The sequence below is a fragment of the Haliotis rubra genome, unplaced genomic scaffold (genome assembly GCF_003918875.1).
Source record: "Haliotis rubra isolate DU_JTF1 unplaced genomic scaffold, ASM391887v1 Scf17, whole genome shotgun sequence".
In the NCBI taxonomy this organism is placed as follows: Eukaryota; Metazoa; Mollusca; class Gastropoda; order Lepetellida; family Haliotidae; genus Haliotis; species Haliotis rubra.
The window spans coordinates 3,266,577-3,288,440 of NW_025765669.1; the positions used below are offsets into that span (position 1 = coordinate 3,266,577).

Sequence of the window (21,864 nt, forward strand, 5' to 3'; positions counted from 1 at the left end):
ATACATCAAACAGTGACATATCAACGACCCATTAAAAATTAAGTATGATATCCCACCAGATAAAAGATTACAAACAGTAAGAGATTAATATTTACTATATTTTATCCAGTAGAGTTAGTTTTGTATATACATGAATTTAGAAACACAAATATATCTAGCATGTTTCACTCGTATGAATAATATATATTATGTTGGAAAAACTAAGGTTCCTATAATCGGGTAGATTGCGGTTTGCGAATCCACATGCAGCAGAACCTTGTACAACAAAGGGATACAACTCTGAACGGCGCGTTGGGGTCATGCGCGCTTAACGTCTTCGTTAAACACTCCTACTTAAAAGGTTGTGTTCAAAATCTGACATTTTCACCCTCACATAATTCTGTTCAATCGTTACACAACGTGATTGTGTAAACAGTGCATGCAACAACTCTATAGTATATATAAATAAATGAAACAAATGTTCAAAATATAGCTAAAGTAAAATCTTATATTTTCATTTATATTATATATGATATTGTTAAACGACACAGGACTAGTCGTTTTATCACGAGAGCAACGTCACTATCGAAAAACCATTTCCTCAGTTCCTTTTAGCCGTCAAACATGGGTGTACATTTTCTTCCCGCAGTTTAGCATGTCCCGTTGAACCCGTACGCGGAAATTCACGTTACATACAATGTGACTACCCTTCGATTGTCTCAGGGCGTGGTCAGACGCCAACAGCAGCTAACTCCCAACGTCTGTGCAGTAGATCGCGTGCAAGACAGACAGCATCGATCAAATGATGAATATTGCAAACATGTTACATGTCCCCTCCCTGTGCTCTGTCTGCATCAGCTCAAAATACATATTATCATACACGTCGTTTGCGAGTCCGTGTTAACACTGATCAATCTCAATACATGACTTTAGACATCATCTCCATGGCCATACGCTGAACTCCTCGTCTCAGGTTTGACTTTTCAGCTGGTAAGTAAAACCAACGTACACAATAATTTTGTTATATTTGTCTATTTGCACATTTGATTGTTCTTCATATAGACATCTTAAGATAAATGGGGCGGCGGGGTAGCCCAGTGGTTAAAGCGTTGGCTCGTCACGCCGAAGATCCCGGGTTCGAATCTCCACAGGGGTACAATGTGTGAAGCCCATTTCTGGTGTCCTCCGCCGTGATGTTGCTGGAATATTGCTAAAAGCGGCGTAGAACCAAACTCAGTCAGTCTTAAGAAAAATGGGGCGGCAGGTAGCCTTGTAGTTAAAGCGTTCGCTCGTCACGCCCGGGTTCGATTCACCCCATGGAATATTGCTAAAAGCGGCGTAAAACCAAACTCAGTTCAATTTCTGGTGTCACCCGCCGTGATATTGCTGGAGTATTGCGTAAAAGCGGCGTAAAACACAACTTCCTTTATTAAGACTATCGACAGGGTTAAACTAAATGTTTAATCTATAGTGAGAATTAACAGCGTATCCGCCTTTAGAAGACTTAGTGCTACTTGTGACCCGATAGACTTCAGTACAAGACCTAACTCGCCTGATCAATGATCTTGCATTTCTACTGAAACCTCGCATTGAAAGAATTAAAGAAGGTGAAATCCATAAGTCTGCCCTGCCTTCACTGTTACGTAACATTAACAGAACGCATGGGATAGTGCTATAAGCCTCCGTGTGTTATCCAAGACCGTAACACGTGGTACGTTGATCTGTTTCCCAGCTGTTACTTGAAGTACGTTCACATGTGCAAGTCTGGCAAGGACGATGCAAAACTGAGTACGGATATGTTGATTTCATTAGAAGCAGTATACGTGTGCTTTTTAATGAGATTTGTTAACGCCGCCAGTGGTGTGCTCGTGTGATAGTATTTCATCATCTGTAATGGCCGACCGTTATATAATTTAAGACTTTACCACATGGTGTTTAACAATATCGCAGATGGAACGTTTCTGCATTTATTGGAATCGCTATGGTAACGATGGATTTTTTAAAATTCAACCGAAATTCTTAGTTTACTGAAACACGAATCCCCGCCCAGCGATACCCAGCAATATCAGCGAGTGAGTGAGGTTTTACGCCGTCCAGCTATATAACAACAGAATCACGGCGGAGGAAACTATGGATGGGCGTCCCACTTTGTATCAATATACACAAGCGAACCCAAGTCTTTGGCGAGACGAGCGAACACTTTAACCACCAGGCTATCTAACCGTGCTCCAGCCACACCCGAAGGAGAACCTTTAAGATCGATATCGCGGAGGGATACATGATTAGGGAACGACCGTTTTCTCATGGGATGATGGGGAAAGGGAGTAAGTTCGTTGGTTGGTTGGTTGGCTGGTTGGTTGGTTGGTTGGTTGGTTGGTTGGTTGGTTGGTTGTCTGACCACCTGATCCCATTTGTCGCCTCTTACGACAAGCATTGGTTACTGAAGACCAGTTAACCCGGATCTTCACGGGTCAAAAAAGAGGGATCTTGGTTGTGTTTTTGTGACGGGACATGCTTTCAGCCCGCGCAGCAAGAGGTACAGTTTCTTTCTCTGGACGTCGGATATTGGAATTTCTTCTTCTTTTAACTCAAAACATTTTGCCGGATCATCCATCATGTCCGATTTCTTAAGGGTAAGAAAATGCCGACATTTTTGTGTGGTCAGATATTTTACTCCCAAAGTTGATGACCATGTAAGTGGTGAGACGGTCGGTGTTAGTTCATGAGTCTGTCAGGTGCCCCCCTTTCCCCAAATCTTTATGCCACTGAATCCGGGGAAGATGCGTTAGGTGTTGGATGTCCGACAGTGATACTGGAGTATATATGAGAGTGTACGATAGAGTAAGTTAGTGAGTGAGTAAGGTTTTACGCCGCTTTTAGCAATATTTCAGCAATATCACGGCGGGGGACCCTAGAAATGGGCTTCACACATTATACCCATGTGGGGAATCGAACCCAGGTCTTCGGCGTAGAGTAAGTGGCTTACAGAGCGTGTATATATGCGAGATTAACATATGGGGGAATGGGTGTGTTAGTGTGTTGTGTGGAGAGTATATCACACACGGATGATGCAAGAATGGGTTTCTGTGTGTTAGGTGTAAGAGCGTATGCGCATGTCAGAAAGTAGGCCTTTAACCACGAGGCTACCCCGCTGCCCGTGTAGATAAGGAATAGGTTTAGTGAGTGAGTTTAGTTTTACGCCGCTTTTAGCAATATTGACACCAGAAATGGGCTTCACACATTATACCCATGCGGGGAATCGAACCCTGTCATCAGTGTGACGAGCGAACGCTTTAACCACAAGGCTACCCCACCGTAAATAAGGAAGAGTGGGGATATGACTTAGTGAACCGAAGTAGGTCAGCGTTTGAATATCGTCGAGACGGTGTGTGGCGGAGATAATTAGTTCGAGGAAAGAGAGTCAATGAGAAATCAATAGGAATTAATACCGGAAAAACATATATGTTTGTGTTTAATCGTTGTCCCGTTGATATTCCATGTATTGAGTGAGTGAGTGACTATGGTGGCTTTTAGCAATATTCCAGCAATATCACGGTGGGGGGGAACACCAGAGATGGACTTAACACATTGTAACCATGTGTGGAATCGAACCCGGTGACGAGCGAACGCTTTGACCACCAGACTATCCCCTTCGCCCTTTCATGTGGTTTCATGAAGCTCAAAACCATTCACGTTTCTAATAACTGACTTTGCCTTAGTTTTTTTAATCGTTATTCCGGCTTTTCTGCTGAACGTCTTTCCATACTTTCCACGTGCTAAAATATATATAAACAAAGGATATACATACGTCACTGTTGCAGTGTAGATTAAATGTAAAAGCACAAAAACGTTCGGTTTTGACAAAAGTGATTGAAAGATTAGATCAAAGGTAAACATTAGGTCATGGAATATTTACTATGACTATATTGACTTTTTGACATATCAGTCGACCACGCCGGAGAGACAGCAGTTGACGACGTCGTTGTCAGGTGGGTTGGTGTGTTGGTTGTTTAACGCCGCACTCAGCAATATTCCAGCTATATGGCAGCGTCTGTAAATAATTGAGTCTGGACCAGATAGTCCAGTGATTAACACCGATCATCGATCTACGCAACTGGGATACGATGACATGTGTCAACCAAGTCAGCGAATCTGACTACCCGATCCCGTTAGTCGTCTCTTACGACAAGCATAGGTTGCTGAATTGATCATCATCATCATTATCATCATCGTCGTTGTCATCGTTATCGTGACTAATTATTCTGTGGACTTGGTTGACACATGTAATCGTATCCCAATTGCGTAGATCGATGCTCATGCTGTTGATCACTGGATTGTCTGGTCCAGACTCGATTATTTACAGACCGTCGCCATATAGCTGGAATACTGCTGAGTGCGGCGTTCAAAACCAACAAACTAACCAATCATAATCGTCATTGTCGTCATCACAATGATGATGATGACGTTTTTCGTTCAGCCATGGCCTGGATATCTATAAGCATAGCCCACAGACTGGTCTACTTGTAGACAGACGGATTAGCTCCTGTTGTGACATGTCGTGACTGGGATCGATTTGACCAACTGACGACTAATGTGCATACCCAAGTTGTGAACATAAATCAACCGAAATCTGAACATATGAACAGCGTCCGAGTGGAGGTGAAATCCTCACCGCGCCCTTCTAGGGATAAAACTGGTTTTAGCACTCCCCGCTTCCTCCCGCTGCGCTCTTTATTACGGGGCATTTGTATAAAACGGTATAAATTATTCACAAGAAATAATGTCACAGCTCACACACTTAATACCATCCTGGTTATCATCGTACAGTTATATATCTAATAATCAATGTAAACATTCAGCGTTGCCGCGGTAACAGAATGGTATTTCCACAAATCATTACTCCCGGGTAACAAGGCGAAATTGATGTGCAGTTTATTCATCATTGCGATTGTTTAAGTTGTGTGGATGACACAGATGTATGACTGGGCAAGGTAGCGGCATAATCTGTTTTCGATCTGTAGGGTGTGCCTGTGTGTAGACTGGCCCAAGTTCGTCCGAGCGTCAAACTGTGCGCGAACTAGGTGAGACCGTATATGTATATATGCACTAGACAGTGGTATACCTGGTCTATGTACAGCCCATTCTCTGCAAGCATCTGACACCGGAATGAGACCAATAGCTAGGAAGAATGTACCGACAACTGATGAACATTCCTGGTGATACGTTCCTTTGTATGTTCCTTCGAGACAGGTAAGTTTAACATTCATCTTCACTTAGATTATTTCATTGTAAATGCTTAAAACAAAATGAAACATACCAGCCGTGGTATTAAAATATCGCGAACGTCCGTATATAGCTTTTGGTGAGTAGAGGGAAGCCTTGTGTTTAAAGCGTTCGTTCGTCACATCCAAGAGCCGGGTTCGAGTTCGCCCATGGGTACGATGTTAGCGCTAAGTTCAGGTGCCCCCGCCGTAATATTCACGGATCCAAAAGCTGGACTTTTTGTTGGACTGGGCTTTTTTTATATTGTTTGACTATTGCTTCGACGATGATGACGACGACGAATAAGGCGGAGGGGGGATGATGAACGCTGCTTTTTAGGTCACGGGTGCTGGTTTCAGATACAGACCCACATAAATGCATGTACGTTTTTCGTTAAGTTACGGGCTGGATCTAAAGCCGGACTTTACAGGTTTTTTATATTGTTTGACTATAGCTTCGACGACGATGATGACGACGACGAATAGGGGGGGGGATGATGATCGCTGTTTTTTAGGTCACGGATGCTGGTTTCAGATACAGACCCACATAAATGCATGTATTCTAATCGTTCAGTCGCGGTCTGAATCTAATGCCGGACTTTACAGGTTTTTTATTGTTTGAGTATTGCTTCAAATGGCGTAAAATTATACTCACTCGCTTTTGGTATGTGATTGTGAGTTTTTCAGCCACATCGTGACTAGAGGTACAGCAACAGTATTTTAAAAACCGGAAATATATGACATTGATCTCATCTCTACCAACGCCCAATATATCATCAATACCCACTGAGTAATCAGTACAATAGCAGTGTGAGCTCCTCCAGATGGTCTCAATTAGGTGTGATGAAGACAAATGCGGTGTTCAATGTCACTCGTTAAGATATTTTGCCGGTGCGAGCCCTCTAATTGGTCAGTCGCACTCACCGCCACGGCGTTCCCTCCCTCCCCCGCCCCCACCCACGACAACTATGCAGCGACACGAGTATACAGTTCAAATAATAATGTCCACATTGCTTGTTAAATGTATGAGAAATCGATGGTCCTTTTGGGGTTATTTACTTCTCCATGTAACCAAGAGTATTGGATTTGACATGCGACAGGTGACGTCATCAAAACGCGGGCGTGTCTTCGTATCGCACCACACCTAATATACACCTGCCTTCATAGCGCTGACGACATCGTTACACCGTGACGTCACCGCTCTTCGCCATTAACCAACCAGAGAGCTCGCACCACCAAAATACACTTACCGGTGGTATTGAACACCTAATCATACGTGATTATGAACGATGTAAGGAACTGTTACAGAAAAAGCAGCTGAAGGGGATGTAAAATAACTATTGAGTGCAAAACACGTCATTAGATAAGTAAATTCTGTTTCTGTATGTGTTTTAGAAGATGGTAAAAGGACTGCAATCGGTTTGACTAAAAAAGTGTCCGCATGAATTGCTAAATATATCAGTTTAGAAAGGTAGTTAATAAATATTAAACTGATATTTAGCAATTCATGGGGACACTTTCGTGTCAAACAGACTGTACATTGAAATGTAGTTGTTTTCCGGGAGTGTATATCACATGTCTACTGGTCCCTACTCCTAGACATCATTTTTTGTATTTCTTATTTTGGTCCGTGCGTGCGTGCGTGCGTGTGTGTGTGCGTGTAAGAGGGATTGGGGAGGAGGTATTGTCTGGCTGGATTTTTCTGTTCTGGGGGAGGGTGTTTTGTCCTGTTTTTGATTTTGATTTCTTGAGAAGAAGAGAGAGACATGGGCTGATGTTCTCTCAATGTTTGTTCATGTTCTCTCCGCCGTGATGTTGCTGGAATATTGCTAAAAGCGGCGTAAAACCAAACTCAGTCAGTCAGTCAGTTTATGTTCTCTGAGCCCGAAGGGCGAGAAGATAAATATACTTATCTTGCCTCACACATGTATGTCGTTTTCTGATTGGCTGAGCACTCTTGTATTATTTTCAATGTACCCCGCTTACAAGCGAATAACATTTTCTATGTACCCCTGGGAATGCCGAACTCATTTGGTACTTCGTAGTAGTAATTCTTTATCTTGAATAACATTGAATCTCGTATGATGTACGGAAATTACCGATGTTTTGCGAATGCAAAATCGATGGAAGGGAGATAACTCTAAATTTGTTTTTCTTGTCTTGTCGTTCGGTCTGGTAGTACTCCAATCCACGATCCGATACCCGTGCTTCAAACAGTTCAAAATTACCTTTACTGTCATGGAATCCACGACGAAAGTCGTATTAATATTCAAAACATTCAAAAACGCAGCTCCAACTTGTCTGTCCGATCTTAATATGTCATCATGTAATGAGTAGTTCATGGCCAGGGGTATAGCTTCACGGACATTTGGCAATCGGTCAATTCAAGCTGCTGTCGTCCTTTTGGAACAAACACACACTTGAAGTAAATCCAGCAGCTGAACTATATATGTACTTTCAGACCCAGATTGAAGACAAAGCTATTCAATGAAGCCTTTACCATGTTCACATAGGTGGGTTTTACTTATCCTATCACCAGATAAACCCATATGTATATTATGCATGGCACACCAAGAATTGGCACCATGTATTTGGGTATTCGAACCCAAGTTGTTGCCGTGAACAGCCAATACTTGAACCATTTGGACACAATTTGGAGGACTACCGGTGCCTCGTATTGGGCGGTGTTGGTGGATTTGGTTGCTAGCTATTTTCGACTGGATACCATTCAAGGTTGACACACCCCTGCCAACGATGCGAGAGAGTCCCCCTGGTGTAGAAGGCTTTCTCCTTGTGGTCTATAATATCCTGGGGGGCGGTGGGATAGCCTAGTGGTTATAGCGTTAACTCGTCACGTCGAAGTCCCGGGTTCGATTCAACACATGGGTAAATGTGTGAAGCCCATTTCAGGTGTCCCCCACCGTGATAATGCTGGATTATTGCTAAAAGCGGCGTAAAACCACACTCACTCACTCACTTTGTGGTGGCATGTAAATGTCTTCTTAACCTTGGATCACGTCCAAGGTTCTCTCTTCTTTTCTTGAGCTAGGAGGCCATTCTGGTAATAATGGCCAACAAAGGAGTACCACGCCTTGAGCTGACACTGTGTTCCCATGGAGGCCGTTGGACTTACAACCCATGAAGAAGTTAGAATTGGTCTTCAGTAACCCATGTTTGTATGAGACGACAAAGGGGATCGGGTGGTCAGGCTCGCAGCCTTGGTTGACACATGTCATCGTATCCCACTTGCGAAGATCGATGCTCATGCTGATGATCACTGGATTGTCTGGTCCAGACACGATTTGTTAACGGCGTGTCGCCATATAGCTGGAATATTGCTGAGTGCGACGTTAAACAACAAACAAATGTTGGAGTAACCCGGCGCAGAGGCCCAGATAAGCTGCGTATCCGGGTAAAATACGCATAGAAAATTTCCAATTACGCATTGAAAAAATCATTGTTGCGTACCAATTACGCATTTAAAATGTTAGATACGCTAAAAGTTTAAAACAAATGCGTACGGAATATATTTATAAAAATCGCTTGCGTAATGAAAAAGACATCGATTGCTATCAAGTTGTACTGTTAGTATAGGACAAGTGTTGTACTGTCAGTATAGGATGAGTGATTTTTTATGAAATCATTTCCATTATATTAAAGTTGGTTTTGATTAGGTATGACATAAGGCAGAACATACCTGCTTAGTAAACTTACTCAATGACATATACTTAGGTGAGTAAAATGACTGAAATACGCACATATTTGAAAGCAGTGGGTAACGGAAAATGAAATACCCACTCAACATTCATAATACCCACTCCAAAAACATACAGTGGGTACAGTACCCACATGAGTTAAATCTTATCTGGAGCTCTGTAACCCCTTTTAGTTGGAGATACTTGATCACAGTTTCGTGCTTCTTCATAAACAGGGAATACCTAGTAACATTGATGCCTTCAGAAATATGCTACCTGGTTGTGAGTGAGTGAGTTTAGTATTACGCCACTTTTAGCAATATTCCCGCAATATCACGGTGGGGGGACACCAGAAATAGGCTTCACACATTGTACCCATATGGGGAGTCGAACCCGGTTCGACGTGACGAGCGAATGCTTTGACCACTAGGCTACCCCACCGTGTATTTGGTTCAAATAATACTGTAAGCATGGCACGAATAACTGTATTTATTACATGGAAACCTTTAAGGGAGTACTCAACAACCTTAGGCTGTCGACATTTTCAATCATCCCTGGAAGATAAGTATGCAATTTGAGTCACTGAAGAAAGAGGTGGTGGTATATATTGGCGACACAGGTATGGACAGAGGGGGATGATAGCAGAATGCCCTTATATATCTTGTACATCTTCTTTTGCCGTTGCGATTGTCTATTTCTTGCCTTCTTGTAAATGTTCGAGCATTTGAGAAATGTTCTAGAAATTTTATTGTCCTACAATCAGTTTGGAAGAGAAGTAAAAAGTTTAACTGAATTCATGTATGATGATGTAGATAACTAAAATCTATAATATTATAAACTGTACAGAGGTCCATGAAGATCCGTGCTAGAATTGGTCTTCAGCAACCCATGCTCGTGGTAAGAGGCGACTCAAGGAATCGGGTGGCCATGCTCGTAGACTTGGTCGACACATGTCAGTTGCGTAGATCGATGCTCGCGATGTCAATCACTGGATTGTCTGGTCCAGACTGAATTATTAACAGACCCCCATCCTACAGCAGGAGCATTATGGCGTTAAACATCAAGCAAACTTTGAAAAATTGGTTAACCAGCATGTGTCACCAATGCTAAGATTAGACAATGAAGCGCACGTAAAACACTTACAATGGCCGCTGTGGAACACTGCAACCTTCAAATGAACGGTTATGATGAATGGTGACACAAACACATTGATTGCATTCCGCTAGATAAGAATGTCTCTCACATATATACTGCTGGAGTTCGACCTCATATATATAATGATTACTTAAGACCACAAGGACAGGACTGACAAGGCAAAGCCCGAGGCACGCCTCTTCTAGTTGGACAAGGCCCGTATCGGACAACGCCCACTGACGAGGCGCGGTTCACGCCAGGCGGTACTGAATACCTAGCAGATGCACAAGTATCGAGTGGAAACTCATAATGAACTTGAACAAAGTGACGAATTACCTTAGCGTTAATATAAGTACTGTGCATGATGAGCCCATTAGTAACTGGGATGATGATGATGATTATGTTCGATGATGACAGATTTTACATTTAATGCACAGTAAACACAAGTTTTTATTATAAACAGGTAGTAGTAGTAGTAGTAGTGGTAGTAGTAAATATAGTAGTAGTAGCGGCGGCGGTGGTGGTGGTGGTTGTAGTAGTTGCTTGTTTGCACTCATCAACATTCCAGCTATATGGCGGCTATAAACAATCCAGAGTAGTAGTATAGTAGTAGTAGTAGTAGTAGTAGTAGTAGTAGTAGTAGTGGTAGTGTAGTACTGGTAGTAGTAGTGAGTGAGTTTAGCTTTTAGCTTTAACCACTAGACTACCCCCACCGCCCCAGTAGTAGTAGTAGTAGTAGTAGTAGTAGTAGTAGTAGTAGTAGTAGTAGTAGTAGTAGTAGTAGTAGTAGTAGTAGTATCAAATGCATTAATTATCACAGGGATCTACTAAACGCAACACATTGCTCCTCTGAACACACTGTACAGCGAAGTTCGAAGCGCGTGGGCAGACACTACGCAACAAAAAAGAGATATATGTGTTACAAATATACAAATGATAAACGAGTGTCGTTTATCCATGACAAATGCAATATCGTCATAACCTCATATCTCGGCTATCTCCACTGTGGATGACGCGCATGGTCACCAACTGCTGGCGGAGGTCTCAGATACTTCAACATTGAGGAAGTACACGAGACCTTCAGATACCAACGCCACCAGCTGCGCCGGGTCACCAGTTGACCTATCACTGACACAGCTAGGCTTGTTGTATCGATCTTCAACCAAAAGATAACATTTCCTGTAGTTTTCTGTTCCTCATGTGCGTCAAAAATTAGGCAGAATCCTAACATCATAGGTTCGAATCCCAAATTGACGCAAATTATTGTTTTTGGTTTGTTTGCACCATACATGTGAGGCATGAATTACGTGTACATAAACGTTTCGAGATATCGTGACAAAACTGAATTATTGTCCAAAGCGGATTCAAACTCCAATCACTCACTCATCCACTGACTAATTCACTACGTCCGTTTCAAAAAGGAAAATTCAAACTGACCACCCTTTCAAAGTAAAGCAAACTTCCCACTCTGCAGGAAGAAATATCATTCTTTATTTTTTTTTATTTTTTTTTTTTTTATTTTATTTATTTATTTTTATTTTATTTTATTTTTAATTTTTTTTTCCGCTTCACTGCCACAATATTTGATGCATTAAATATCCATATACAAACATTAATGGCGTGATATTACTGTGAGTAACGATTTAGATAACGCTATGTGTTTACATCACTCGTCCAGTTGACCCTCTACTGAAAACACAATTAAGATACCACATTCCGTCATGACATTTTTGAATTTTCAAAACCAGACTCAAATTGATTTTTTTAGGCCTTATCTTGTATACACAAAGGTTTGTTTCTATTGGCTGAGTGCACCAGGAGCACCACACGTACACACAGCCATTGCCCGCATAGACGTCATACACGCTGAATAATCTTGACAGAGAGCATCAAGCCAATTCGGCGATAACACTTTTTTGCGAACGGTAAATGCAGACGCGATAAGAGACCGCTGACCTACCAGTAAGCCATGCAGGTAAGTGTGTGAGGGTGATGTTTCCACCTGCAGTTTGTATATCGGTTTAATTCGTTTAACGCCCATAACCTATTTGGAAACATTGATTTAACAGCGTCACTTGTGATTAGTTAACAGTGACACGGATTCCTGAAAGCAGAGAGTCTCTGCTGGAAGGTGCAACCTCACAACGTGGCTTTTCGGTGACAACATGGGGCCACTCATTCATATCCTTGGTGAGAGGTAGACTGGTTAGTTTTCGGTCACTGTTTCAGAACTTGATAAACAACTCTTAGGAATCTCAATTTAATTTTTTGCGGCATTTCTTTAGGACTTTCCGCATTTAGTTTTTGGAGGAAAAATTACGACAAATTAATTTTTGAAAGTAATTCCAGTCAAGTCAATCAAAGGGAGATCACACATGGTTTGTTTATATTCAGGACGAAATGTCAAAATGAAATGTACAATGAGTGAGTATGGTTTTACGCCGCTTTTAGCAATATTCCAGCAACATCACGGCGGGGGACACCAGAAATGGGCTTCACAAATTGTGCCCATGTGGGGATTCGAACCCGGGTCTTCGGCGTGACGAGCGAACGCTTTAACCACCAGGCTATCCCACCGCCCCTGAAATGTATAAAGTGAATACGCTCGTTACCCTTCATCCTTTGAAGTACTGTTAGATAAATTTAGTTTATCTGTAGAGAAAACCCAAGAAAATGAATAACATTTGAATTTTAAAATGTGTCGGTTTTATACTGTTTCTGTTGTCAAAGAGTTATGTTTAATCCGCAGATATTCTCGTTCCTTTAACTTATACGAGGTGGACAGTCGATGTGCATGGTTGAGCCATTACCAATGCAACGTTACATTTTTATCTTATTCAAAGTGTAATTTTCCTGAAAGAAATCAGATGTCTGAACCAGACTGTGCCTGTCCAGTTTAATAGTTACTTATAATTGTAATCATACTAACCTGACCCGTGAAAATCTGGTTAGAATTGCTCTTCTGCAAACCATGCTTGTGGTAAGTGGCGACTAACAGGATCAGGTGGTCAGGCTCGCTTACTTGGTTGACGCATGTCCTCGTATCCCAATTACGTAAAATTCGATGCTTATGATGTTAATCACTGGATTGTCTGGTCCAGACGCGATTATTTACAGACCGCCGCCATATAGCTGGAATATTGCTGAGTACGGCGTTAAACAACCAACCAAACAACTTCAACTGGTGAATATACACCCCGACGTTATATTTTCGCGTGTTCAGTACGGCGTTACGGGGCGGAAACAGAATTAAACACGATTAGTTTGAAATCAATTCTATTTGATAAACCACATTTTAGTTGACAGGCTGCAAAAAATAGTGTCTTCAGTACAAAAACGACCTTGGCGGTATACTAATAACGTAAACTCGCCGTCAGGCATTGTGACGTCATAGTACACTGCGTCAACAATGACCTTGTTATCACGTCATAGTTAATAACGTCATTAACGCTGTCGGACCAAGGAAATCATTTTACGCATTTACTTTGGTTAATATGGTATATAACAGCAGCTTATACTGATTATGTGAGCACGTTTTCTTCAAAATGGATTCTTTTTCACGAGCATTTTTTTCCAAGTTAAAGGAGTTAACGTATACACCATTGACTCTCTTGCCCAGGTAAGCTTGCTATTGCAAGTGCAAGGTGTGTGTGTGTGTGTGTGTGTGTGTGTGTGTGTGTGTGTGTGTGTGTGTGTGTGTGTGTGTGTGTGTGTGTGTGTGTGTGTGTGTGTGTGTGTGTGTGTGTGTGTGTGTGTGTGTGTGTGTGTGTGTGTGTGTGTGTGTGTGTGTGTGTGTGTGTGTGTGTGTGTGTGTGTGTGTTGTTTGGTGCCGCACTCAGCAATATTCCAGCTGCATAACGGCAGTCTGTAAATAATCGAATCTGGACCAGACGCCCAAGTGATTGACATCATGAGCATCGATATTTGCAATTAGGATACGATGACATGTGTCAACCTAGTTAATGAGCCTAACCACCCAATCCCGTTAGTCGCCTCTTACGACAAGCATGGGTTACTGAAGACCAATTCTAACCCGGATCTTCACGATGACAATTCAATGTGGGTGGAAATCCAAAGGGGGGTCAATGTGCTGCACGTGAAACCAAAGAGCACGGATATGCTGCTTACATACCAGTTATTATAACCTGGGCGAGTAAGGGATTCGACCAATGATATTGGGGTCCTGTTACGCCTATAAAGGGACGCATCTCGACAGCAAATGCGCACAGGGTCGTGTCTCCTGCTTATTCGAATCATACGTATACTCAAGACGTTTAAGCATTAATGAATCATACGTTATTCTCTCAGGTAGAATATTGGCCTTCAGTAACCCATGCTTGTGGTAAGAGGCGACTAACGGGATCGGGTGGTCAGGCTCGCTGACTTGGTTGACACATGTCACCGGTTCCCCATTGCGCAGATCGATGCTTATGTTGTTAATCACTGGATTGTCTGGTCCAGACTCCATTATTTACAGACCACCGCCACATAGCTGAAATATTGCTGAGTGTGGCGTAAAACTAAACTCACTCTCACTCAGGTAATTTTCGAAGTAGCCTAATGACTAAAGTTAGTTCGTCACACTGAAGGTCCGTGTTCGAGTCTACAAACGGTTACAAAGCATGAAGCTCATTTAAGGTGTTCTCGTCGTGATATTCCTGTAATATTGTTAAATATACTAATATTCATTAAAAATATAGATATAGTTTCACCAGAAATACCTTCCTTGTTTGGCTGTGTACATCTATGTCACACAGGTGTTCCCAGGTGTTCCCAGGTGTCACGGTTCGGGGGTAACTACATCACTGTCACCGATATCTCTTCATCACATCAATCTATACCTTTCACATATTTTTGTCAATTGATTGCAAATATATATTACTCTCAGTTTGACGTGTGTCCGACAGTATAATTGAACGGGTGACAGAAATATTTTATTTACTGCAATGAGAACTATTGGGCATAATATAGAACATATCGCACGGCTGACAGATATATTGCTTTTATGAGTTATCGTATTGTCTTGCTTTGTCTGCATGCTTTGGAAATTCAGATATATAGTCCTAATCTGATAAAGATGCAATTACCTTTTCAACAGCACAAAATTGATTCCCATGGGTGTATTTTTAAATAGAATAACCTATGTGAATATTCCTGTCTACAGTTGAGAAGCATATTTCCCACTCACAAAATCCCAGGTATGCTTCCATTGTGCAATGATGTACGTTAATACACTTTGTATAATTTGTAATTATCAATAACGATAATGAGAATGATTATAAAAAGTATTAGTAATAATTATGCCGTTGCGTGGGTGTGACACAGGAAATGCAGAAATTGTCAAAATCCGTGGGTCTACGTTTATTCCACATGATGAGCAGAAACGGTCGTCACACAAAATACTAGTAATATGAAACGTTATCTTATATGTAAACGTTTGATAACGTCGTCAAATAATCATTCGAAATACTGTGTGTTCATAGTCGTCTAATTTACCCAACATATGAAAAATTGTCTTGAAATTATATTACAGGTTACATGATATCTTGAAGAAAAGCGGCTGTGGGGTAGTCTAGTGGATAAAGCGTTCGCTCGTCTCGCTGAAGACTCGGGTTCGATTCACCATTGCCAAAAGCTGCGCATGTTTTTAGTATAACGGGTTATCTAAGTAACATCGACCAAAATCAGAACTGTCCAAAATTGGCACGCGCACACGCGCACACGCGCACACGCTCACACGCTCACACACAGGGTCCAGAGTATACCACTGCTATAACTATAACGGAGTTGGCGTAACGCTTTCAGTATTCAAATGAAAACTCAAATGCGGTAGGGGTGCGCTCATCCTGTACGCGTGATCACAAAGAATGATGTAAGGCGTCATTGTGCATATGATAATTAATTGACGGTGCACGGTCAAAATCAACAAAATGTTTCTGAAGAGTATTTGCAAACCTGCTGTGCCTGTTGGCGCTGTAGAATAGGGCGTAGGCCGTATCTAATCAGTAGCCGGTGATACAAGTGGTAGTGAATCACTGATATGTGTAAATGCACAATACAGGTCAGGCCTATACCTTTCTGAATCACTCTGTCCCCGTGTCAGTGGGGGAACCCTTCCGTCCTCAAGTGAATGAGAGAGTTTGGTCTAACACCGAACAGTATTCTGGTTATATAAAGGCGTGTCCTCTTGGTGTGGTGGAAAAGCCTGAAATTGTTGCATGTTCCGTTTACTAACAGTGAGTGAGTTTAGTTTTACGCCGCTTTTAGCAATATTCCAGCAACATCACGGCGGGGGACACCAGACCTGGGCTTCACACATTGTACCTATATGAGGAATCGAACCCGGGTCTTCGGTGTGACGAGCGAACACTTTAACCATTAGGCTACCCCTCGTTTACAAACAAATAGGGTGCTGTGCTGACAAGCTTAGAAACATAATCTGGGCGAACGGAGATTCCAATCCAAGGTCATCGGTTCCTTACGTGTCTAAGGGACGCAACTCTGCAGGGAACAAGGACGCCATACGCGACTGGAACACCGTGACCCAATGTCATCAGATGGCAATTTATATGGAATTATGGTTGAACAATAATACCATGGATGATCCTGCGTTCCGAGATAAGATTTGGTCTCTAGCAACCGATATACTGGTCGTAAGAGGCGACATAATGGATTGGGTGACCAGACTCGGTGATTTGTTGATTGGTTGGACGTTGCCCATAGTATCAATCACAGGTTCGTTTGGCACATACACGATCGGTGGAATGCCGTGGTCATATAGCTAGAACAGCGCCAAGTATGGCGTTAGACAACAAACGTGCTAATCATCTACGGTTAAGGATCGTGGCTTGGTCTTGCGATGTCATGGTCTCGGTTCTATTCCCAAAGAGGACCAAAACATTACAATCGAAATGTGCAGTCTTCGTGAAAAGTCTGGAGCGTTAGACCGATTCCATTAAACAGGGCTAATAATTAGACTTGTATGGTACGAATGGCGAAAAACAGAAAAATGAATTGCCAATATCTTCATGTATTTTAATGTGTTGTTTAACGCTGCACTCAGCGTTATCCAAACAACATAATGGCAATGTGCATATCACATGACGTCATATATATTATCACATTATCAACTGTGGGTGCAAGGGGTTCCGTGGAATTATTTCCTCAATGAATATCGTAATTCATACACCATGATGATTGGCTAATTCTCTTCAATTGTTCCACTGAGCTACGTGTTCCTCGCCAACGTACACGGTATAACGCCTTACAGTAAATGAGTAAAGAACTGTTAATGTTAGTGACGTCACACACACCTTCAGTAACGCTGTTCAAACAATAGAGTGACTGAGTTAGTTTGTCCCTTTGTACAGAGACAATATAATAGAATCTATTATATGGTCTCTGCTTTGTTTTAGTGAAGTCAATGTTTCTAATTGACAAAACAAACTATGCGCCATTATACACGAACGTTGACTAACGCTTAGTCTCTGAATATATATAATTTTGACTTAATAAAAAAAATTATTTTAAATTGAAAAGGGGCCCCAGTAAAAATGGAGGACCGAGAGATGAACCGGAGGGAATCTAGACTTGCTGTATGCAAACTTTAGCATTGCAGGAAGGGTTAGGCGGAACAGGAAGTATTGCGGTTCAGGGACTGTGAGACAGGCTAGCACGAACGCACACACCAGATGAGTGAGTGAGTATGGTTTTACGCCGCTTTTAGCAATATTCCAGCAATATCACGGAAGGGGACACCAGAAATGAGCTTCACACATTGTACCCATGTGGGGAATCGAACTCGGGTCTTCGGGGTGACTAGCGAACACTTTAACCACTAGGCTACCCCACAGCCCCCCAAACACCAGATGACATAGCCCGGTGATAGTAAATATACATAAAGAAAACACATACCTAAGTCCTTCAATCAACAGTCAGCTCATAGTTCTAATTCAGCTCATACTAAGTGTCAAGTTTTAAATATACACACAATTATCATAAGAAAAATTATCTTTTCTTGACATATTCTACAGACAAGCAGAGTGTTATGTGAAAGCACCTATTTGTACGTTAAACCATAAACTGGTTCGATCCACTGTGTAATGTGCCAATATCCTAAACTACAGTCATAGATTGCAGCTAATGTACCAGAATAGATACAAGCTGATAACATTCACTTCTAACTCAATAACAGCAAACATTTTCAAACCCTTCTAGAGGTAAGCCACACCCTTGTACTTTGTACAAAGTATACGAAATGTTCGTCCTAATTCGTTGTAACAGTATACCGTTTGAGAGTATGTTCTGTCAGTTAAGTGGTCGACACGCCCGTATCTGATTTTTATGTATTATATTCAACTTATGCCGTTTGTTTGGGAGTTTTGAAACAACAAAATATTTCAAAACGTCTCTTGCCATTTGCTAAACATTCCATTTGCTAAACACGTTAAAACAACAAACCACGATTGAAATGAATCTCTGGTCATTACAAGCAAGGGTTTATAATGACATTGTTATACGTTTTAGTTTGTCTTGTAACAACAAGATTATTATCATTTAGATATTAAAATGTGTCAAAAAGAATACATATAGGATATATAGCGTGACAACATATCACATTCAAACAGGAAATAGTGAGTATTGTGCACATATATTTTATACACGCATGAGCTATTTTATGTCAGTGGTGATTGTGGTATGTACATTTTACTATGATGATAAAATAATGTAATGGCTTGTAACATTACATGCAATTCAATAGCCTTTCCATTTTTATTTTGTTTGTATTTATTTATTCTTTAACTCATTCATTGACTCATTCACTAATATTTATTTAGTTACTAATTTACGAGAAAAAAGAGAATCATATTATATATATGAGACACACACATACATGTGTTTATCACTGTGTGTGCGTCTGTGTGTTAAGCGTCAGGGGTAGCCTAATGGTTAAAGCGTTGGCTCGTCACGCCGAAGACCCGGGTTCGAATCCCCATATGGGCACAATGTGTGGCACCATTTCTGGTGTCCCCCGCCGTGATGTTGCTGGAATATTGCTAAAAGCGGCGTAAAACCAAACTCAGTCAGTCAGTATCCTTTTAATGGAATTATAATTCGCTTCACAATCTCCAACGCGCACTGTGCATTTACATAAACCGACACGCTTGCTGCAAGAGACGAACAGCTATGCAACGAAAATAGGTTACGCCAAGAAAACACACGATCATACAAGTTCCGTTCAAACATTGCGTGATGAAAAAACTCAAGTACAATTAGGTAATATATATGAAATTAATATCCGGTAAACATTTCCGAAGTGCCACCATTTGTAGAACAGACTATACCATGGTTGATTTTCGCGTGGGCGGAGAGTCATCGACGTTAGAAGAGGAAGTGTACTCGAGCGATACGATCATGGCGACTGTCGAATAAGTCTCTGGATATAGACATGGCAATTACTCTCCTTGACGAGTGAGTATGTTTGATTTTTCCAACGTTATACAATGCAATTTCAAGAGGTGCACTGACGCTGCGAAAATTGCGATAGAATGTACCATTATTTCGCAAACGTACATAACATATGTGAGGGGATGTTGCGGTACAAGGCGGTTTGTTATGGCGAACGCCTTCGAATCTCGCGTGTGGTTTTTGGGCGAAAACGTATGAAGATTGGCTCTAGTGGCGACACATCCTATCTATGGCTAGAAGCATGCGTGTTTGTGACTTTGTCGTTTCATGACCTCTCTTGATCGGCGAGTTTTCACTAGACTTCAAACGAAAGGCGATGTTCTTGTGAGTTGACTCCATCTCCGTGTTTTCCCCGATAACAGCGTAGATGTATATGAGATGCTAATAAATATCCATTGCTCTAGGATCGTGATTTATCAAGTGGTGTTGAAATATTCATAAAACACTTGTCATAAACGCTTTCAACAGTCATGCATCTTGCTGACAATCATCAGTCGATGCAGGGTGTGAATTAAATCTTATAGTCCATATCATATTTGCCTTTGTTGTCGATTGCAACAAGTGATTTCAGAAACAACTGTCCAAACTTCAGAATGATACATTAAGTCAGGGAAGTTTGTTTCGAAAATACTTGATATCATTCAAGTGTAAATATGTATATCACGTATGTGTAAGCGTAATTAACTTAATGACTGCTGGCAGACTTAAGTCGTGAAACAAATATTAGAATTTGGTGTAATTATTAATTTTTCACAATGTGTTACAGAGTCAATTTGACTTTCTTAGGTAGTCAATATGGCACTACTATGGAAAGAAATTGGTGGTCCACTGATATTTGATGGAAAAGTGTAAATATCAGATATATTTTCATACCCTAAATGACAGTTATAGAACATAATTCTGTCATGCTGAATGTAGCATATGTACTGTTTTAGGAAAAAAGCATTTGTTACTAATACTATGTATCAGAAAGTTGCTATACTTGCTTTTTACTATTTACACACTGTTTTACAGTGTTGGTGTATTGTCTTGTGGTTGTGATATTGTATTACATAATTATGTCTATGTTTATTTCTTATCTAACCTTGACTCAGCAGTGTTCAAGCTATATGATAATGATCTGTAAATAATCGAGTCTTGACCAGACTATCCAGTGATTCACATCCTGAGCATCCATCTACGAAATTGAGACACGATGACTCGCATCAACCAAGTCATCAAGCCTGACCAGGGTAGCTATTCTCGAAACGTTCATAGCCCTTCAAACTTCTTAAGCCCATTCTTAACACATTGGCTACGATTAAAGTTAAGAATTCTTAGGGCTACGAAGGTTTCGAGAATAAGGGCCCTGCTGATCTATTAGTTCTTACGGCAATAATAATTGCTGAATTTCAACTTTAACTTGGGTTGTTATGTGTCCAGTTCATGTCTATCCGCATCTGTGTGTGTGTCGTGCATGTGTGCGTGGGTGGGCAGGATGTGTGTTGTGGGAAATGATAGACACATCTAATCTCAGTAACTTATCCTTGTCTCAAGAGGTGACTTACTTTATTAAATGAACTGGAACGCTGTGTAGGGTGATCGTACAGGTTGATGTTCATGTCAGTCACTTGATTGTCTGGTCTAGACTGAATTATTTATAAACCACAATCATTCAGCTGGAATATTGCCAAATGCCTCATTAAACAACAACATAAACATACCACTTTTATAATAAAACGAAAATAGTAATATCATTTGAATTCACACCTGTCATGCTTCTCGAGGAGATTCAGTTTCAGTGACTCTAACCACTACTGCATATTGATATGAAATCCCAAACGTGTTTCATGAACTAAAAAGTTTGCATTATATCATGGTTTCCTTCTAAACCATTGAAATTAATTTCCATAGATAATTATCAATAATTAATAGATATCATCTGATTCTAAGAATCGTGGAATGGTGAATGTCAGTGATAAATATAATAAAGAAATATAAATAATAACAGAATATTGGACATATAAGTAATGTTGTCTTAGTACTGTCACAATGGAACACTATATAGTGTTAATGCATCTACGGTCATTATTGTCTCTGGATATACTTATTTACCTTGAACAATTGTTGACATCTTTTTATATATAAACTGTTGCCATTGCAAGGTAAAATTAGTGCAGGTTGATGGGGTAGCCTAGTGGTTAAAGCATTTGCTTGTAACACAGAAGACCAGGGTTCGATTCCCTACATGCGTATAATGTGTGAAGCCCATTTCTAGTGTCAGTGATATTGCTGGAATATTGCTAAAAGCGGCGTAAAACCAAACCTACTCACTCATATTATAGCAG

General features: G+C 41.0%; 1 protein-coding gene across 1 annotated transcript in view; it reads left to right on the forward strand.

The window, feature by feature from the left end:
- The first annotated feature begins 19,439 nt into the window (after positions 1-19,439).
- LOC124272479 (diacylglycerol kinase beta-like) overlaps positions 19,440-21,864 on the forward strand; it is an 86,075-nt gene continuing 83,650 nt past the window's right edge. The window contains 1 exon segment of the mRNA XM_046707659.1: positions 19,440-19,540. The gene's annotated coding sequence lies outside the window, so the exon portion shown is untranslated.